Here is a 5,082-nt window from a genome sequence, read left to right on the forward strand (position 1 = left end):
ACGACATTTTCCTCACGCGCCAATGAAATCATCGCTGGTTGACGCTGTCGGTTCAAGTTCAAAGCAAGATTAGCAGTTTTGTGTGTAGCGAAGTTGTACGTGGGATTTTTTAGGTTGTGTGTTGTTGAATAAATAAAGCGTGATTAAGAGGAGAATACTGCGGCATGACAAGTGTTTTGTAATGTCTTTTTCTAGGTAAGATGTTAATAAAGCGACCGGCTTTAGGTATTTAATTTGATTTTCTATGCTAAACGGGCGTAAATAGTGAAAAGGTTGTCGTGATTTGCACGACAGAATTCACAGGTTTTGTCTATGAAGGCGTATTGGCCCTAAAATATACATCAAGATATATTTTTTACGGGCACAATTTATTGGCCTCTAGACTATAGGCTCTATACTTATTAGTAGTGACTTAGTGAGTAGTGTTCACATCCTAGTTGGGACGCGCGTATATATAGTCACATATACGCGTTACACCGTAAATGGTTGTTGGGCTCGAAGCAAATGGCGCCTAAATTTGGCTCGGCCTGTTAGTCGAGCTATTCACGAACGTACGCAGTGAAATACCCGTACTGTCTGTCAATTTCAAATTCAAAAATAAATTTTATTGCACAAATATTCACAGCATACTTTGGCAGTATGTCGCGAGATGACAGCGTTTGTGTCGATTAAGGATAATAGGGAGGCAAATGCAGAATTGCGGCACAAAGTCTAAACGGTCGGCCCTAGGCTCACCTCTAGTGATGAGTCGGTGTATGGCATCATGGTTAGGAAAACGGCCATCACTGCTGCCGAATTGGAGGGCCAGCAGGTCAAAGGTCAATGGGGCAGCAGGGCAGATATTTAGACATTTTCTGAGGACATAGGTCTGGCAGAACGATTAAAAACTTCTTTGTCTTCAGCGGCTGACCTAGCATTTTTATTTTTGGCTTTATATTGAAAGGACCAGAAATGGTGCTCTTTCCAATGACGTGCGAAGAGTAAGTGTCTGATAACCTTTTGACCTCAAGAGGAGGGTTAAAGCATGGATTTGTTTACTGTGAGAAAGAATTTGACTGCCGGGTTGCTAGTTTAGAACTAATACATGCTTGGATGTATGAGCCTACATTCCACAGTGAAATTTCAAAAGCTAAATTTGTGTTGAAGAAGGTTTATGCTCCTTAAATGTGCTAATTTTTTATGGCATTCTGTTACTGTCAGTGTGTTACGTGTAACCGTATGCCACATTGCAGTGGCCACTGCCAGTGCATGTGGTGGTGCCATATACTGTGTTTTTTGGCCTGCGTTAATATTAGGTTAGCCAGGTGGCAGCTCTCATTTCAGGCCTGTCAGCTTGCGTAGGTAAATGGATGAGTGCTTACTATCTCTCGTTTGCAAATAGTTGTTTGCTACTAATACGATGGGGAGCTTCATCTTTAATCTTAAGAACACTTAAACGTAACGGGCGCCATCTCGTGGCAACCTTTCATAACGATCCAACGAAACATTCCTTTGAGAAAGGTCCTGATACTATCCTGTGCCTTCCACTGTTTTCGGCGCGTGTGTGAAACACATTTGGGACAACCAGGGGTTTACTAGAATCCCACCAACTGCCACCACAGAGTCCCAGCCCAGTAGACGTTAGATGAGCGCTCAGAAATCCTGGACCAGTGCCTACTGACCAGGACCAGTACTTCCTCAGAGGTACTGGTCCTGCTGGACCAGTGCCTCCAATTATTAGTTTTTCACCCTGCAACCACATCTAAAAATAAGCATCGAGGCCTGTAAATTATAGCTCATTTTCCCACATGGGTATGACAGGTCAATTTGCCAAGTCTCAAACTCGCCAATTATTCGTTTTAGTGCTCATCAACCAATAGCGCCAGACTAGAGCTGGACAATCCTAGTTTAGCACCCCGAATTAGTTTAGCATCTATAGGCGCGTTCACACGGACGTTTTTAGCTCGAGCCTAATTGGGCCCTGGCCAAATTACGCTCGAGCCGAGCGTTAACACGGACGGTTTTTCGGGGCCATGCCAATTTGGCACGAGCCAATTTGGTCCCATCGAAAACGTCTGACCAGGCCCGAGCCAAATTTTACCACCAGCTAAATCGGTAGAGCGGTAGATGTCGCGAGTGTTGAACGTGTACTTCAACGAAATAAAGTCCAAAACAGTAAAAAAAATCGAAAAATTTGATCAGGATGCACGTTTTCAAGATTGATAATTGAACTCGGAACGGAAGTAAACACTCTGAATCGTACACAATGCTGACATCTCGCGACATACTGCCAAAGTATCTGTGAGATATTTGTGCAATAAAATTTATTTGAATTTAAATTTGAATTTGACAGACAGTATTCACTTGCGTACGTGTGACGCTCCGACTCAAACCGGCCCGAGCCAAATTTAGCCCGAGCCAAATTTAGCCCATTTGGCTCGAGCCAAACCATTACCGTGTAAACGCGGTATATCATATATGTGAACTATATATACCGCGGTTCCAAACTAGGATTGAACACTACTCACTAGTACTACTACTAGTAGTAGAGCCTTGTCTAGAGGCTATACGAGAGAAAACATCCATCAACACAACAACAAACAGTCAAACATTACACAAACTGTTTATTTGCCACGACTTTAATTATTGAAACGGCCAAACTTTCTGTGCTTTGTGCTCTTACTTACAAATTTGACTCTTAACGGGCCAGATTCAAACCAATGTTCATACGCATCGATCGTATTCATCAAACACACAAGGTGAAGGTAAACAACTAAAATTTACAACAGCAACCATCTTCCATTGATGTTGTAGATGGCAACTTACGCCGCAAACATGTAAGCTGTGTAATAGAGGCTAAAGATGGTACCCGTCTTACAGCTTCGTACTGAAGCAAGCACATGACTTATTGACAAAGTTTATAAACATTAAAAACGTTTTAATTTAATTTTAAATATTACTTGAAAAATTACAAGATATCAAAGAAAGTGTGTAAATGTAAAATGTGCACGATTAGAAAGCAAATAGCGCGAATACTCATTAAAATTAAATAAATAAACTTTTTCGGCGTTCTTCACAGGCTGCACATGCAGTGCACAGGCACTTGAAGCGTTACATCTGTAAACACACGCCGCCGCCATTGCTACTGCGCTGCACACGGTCGCTGTCAGTGCTGCCAAGCGCAGGTAGCAATGGCGGGCTGCGTGATGTTTAGGTGTTGAGCACAGTAGAGGGCGTCCATAGCTGCAGGCCTGAATAAGGCATCGAACAGAAATTAATTAAAACTACTCACACTGTTACTGCACTTACAAAACATCACTTTACTCATGTTAAATAAATACAGCATTCGTGCTCTATGCTCGCCTCGAAACTTTTTCCAGCTCTATGACGCGAATTTCTACAAAGTAGTCGGATCACATTTCCAGAAATCGCCACGCGTAGGATTAGGGTTAGGGTTAGGGTTAGGGTTAGGGTCACGTTGCAGTGAATGCACCATAAAACAGGAGTTTGAGGCACGTGATTTGTATCAACCAATGGCAGCGCTCGTTAGAGCCCTATGTTCTTGATTGACCTAGGAAAAAAAATCACGCGAGCCGCGCGCCCGAAAACGGGCAGTAACCCTTTTATTTTTGTGCTAGTGTACGTGTGCTCTGGTCGTAGTATGTACGACGTGTAGTTTTTAGTGTATAGAAACTACCGGATCTGCGCTTCTTTTACCGGGTGTAAGCGCAGTTGTTTTTATGTGAATACGTAATGAGATGCTACGTTTTATATGTCAATATAGCATCGATTATTTGAATATCTAATGAGGCAATTTTTATGTGTGAACCAGCCTCAAGCCTATGTTTATATATGTGTGAAGTAAAATCTTAATACGTCAACACTACTTCAACTCTTCAGAGTTTTATTCTGTACGTAACTTTTCCTCAAAGTAGCTGCGCGTTTAGCTAAGCACGGCAAAGAACCTGCGGTCAAGACATAGTAACACAACGCAAGACTAACCAAGAACAATTATACTATACGATCATCCGATCTGAACTCCATTTCACCTGGGTAACCAGTCATGATACCGGGGTAGCCGGTCTGATCTCCTGACACCAGGACACGCGCTGATTGCTTTCCCTGGTTAATTACTACGGCAGCTGCACACTATGCACGCAAGCATTAATTGCTGTAAAACTCGTCTCTCTCAGGTCTGGTGCATAAATGGGATTTACACTGCACAGGGATATGAACTGTTATTTTTACCAGGACCAGGACATCACATGCAACATATGTCACCTATGCGTACAAACACTAAAAGCAAATCACTGTATATATAATGTACGTTCTTACGCGCACCGGATCTCTGACGTCCCGGTTCATGAACTAGCTCTGACCTCATCATATTTGCACGAATAAAAGAGAATTGCAGTAAATTAGAAATTCGATTGTTTACAAACTGAGTTGTTGAGGACATATATGTGAGGTGAGTGTAAGAGATTGATGTAGGAATAAAGACAGTGTGAATATAACCGATTAAAACCTGATTGTTGAAGCACGTGCCAATTTAAAGAAATTCTTTGGAGAAGGGAGATATGCATCCACCCTGTGACTTCTGTTTCTTTTAAATATAAAACAAGATGATTAAAGGGATAGTAGACTCTAGGATTTTACTGCATACAACTGTACTTACTGTATAACAAATCGTCTATACCCACACATACTTGTTACCAGATATCTAATTTAATTGTTATAATTAATTATATACATCAACACTACGAAATTTGAACGGCGCCATTGACACCCGCGACCGTGCTGCCACCCTGAAAAAGTTGCGCATTTGCCAATTTATTTTGCACGTTACAGATCGAGGGCTAATAACAAAAGTGCAATTATATTTATACCTAAATGCTATTTAACCGAACGATGTTCATTTTAGTACAAATTTATCCATAATATAACTGAAACTATATGTCGTTTATAAGATATTACAATCCTTTTGCTTTTAAATTAATAAAATTAAGAAACAACCTCGGTCTGTAGCCCTTGGCTGAAAATTCGTTTTGCGCAACTTATCAGATCGTGCGCTTTGAGTGGCGCCACCGTCGTTGTAATCAAACT

The 5,082-nt window shown here is 41.4% G+C and overlaps 1 protein-coding gene across 1 annotated transcript in view; it reads right to left on the minus strand.

The window, feature by feature from the left end:
- The window catches only part of LOC106818762 (zinc finger protein 572-like), a 16,900-nt gene extending 13,969 nt beyond the window's left edge, over positions 1 to 2,931 (minus strand). Inside the window, exon 1 of the mRNA XM_014823435.1 lies at positions 2,667 to 2,931. The gene's annotated coding sequence lies outside the window, so the exon portion shown is untranslated. The remainder of the gene's footprint in view (positions 1 to 2,666) is intronic.
- Between the last annotated feature and the right edge of the window lie 2,151 nt (positions 2,932 to 5,082).

This window comes from Priapulus caudatus, unplaced genomic scaffold, assembly GCF_000485595.1.
Source record: "Priapulus caudatus unplaced genomic scaffold, Priapulus_caudatus-5.0.1 Scaffold2500, whole genome shotgun sequence".
NCBI lineage: Eukaryota > Metazoa > Priapulida > Priapulimorpha > Priapulimorphida > Priapulidae > Priapulus > Priapulus caudatus.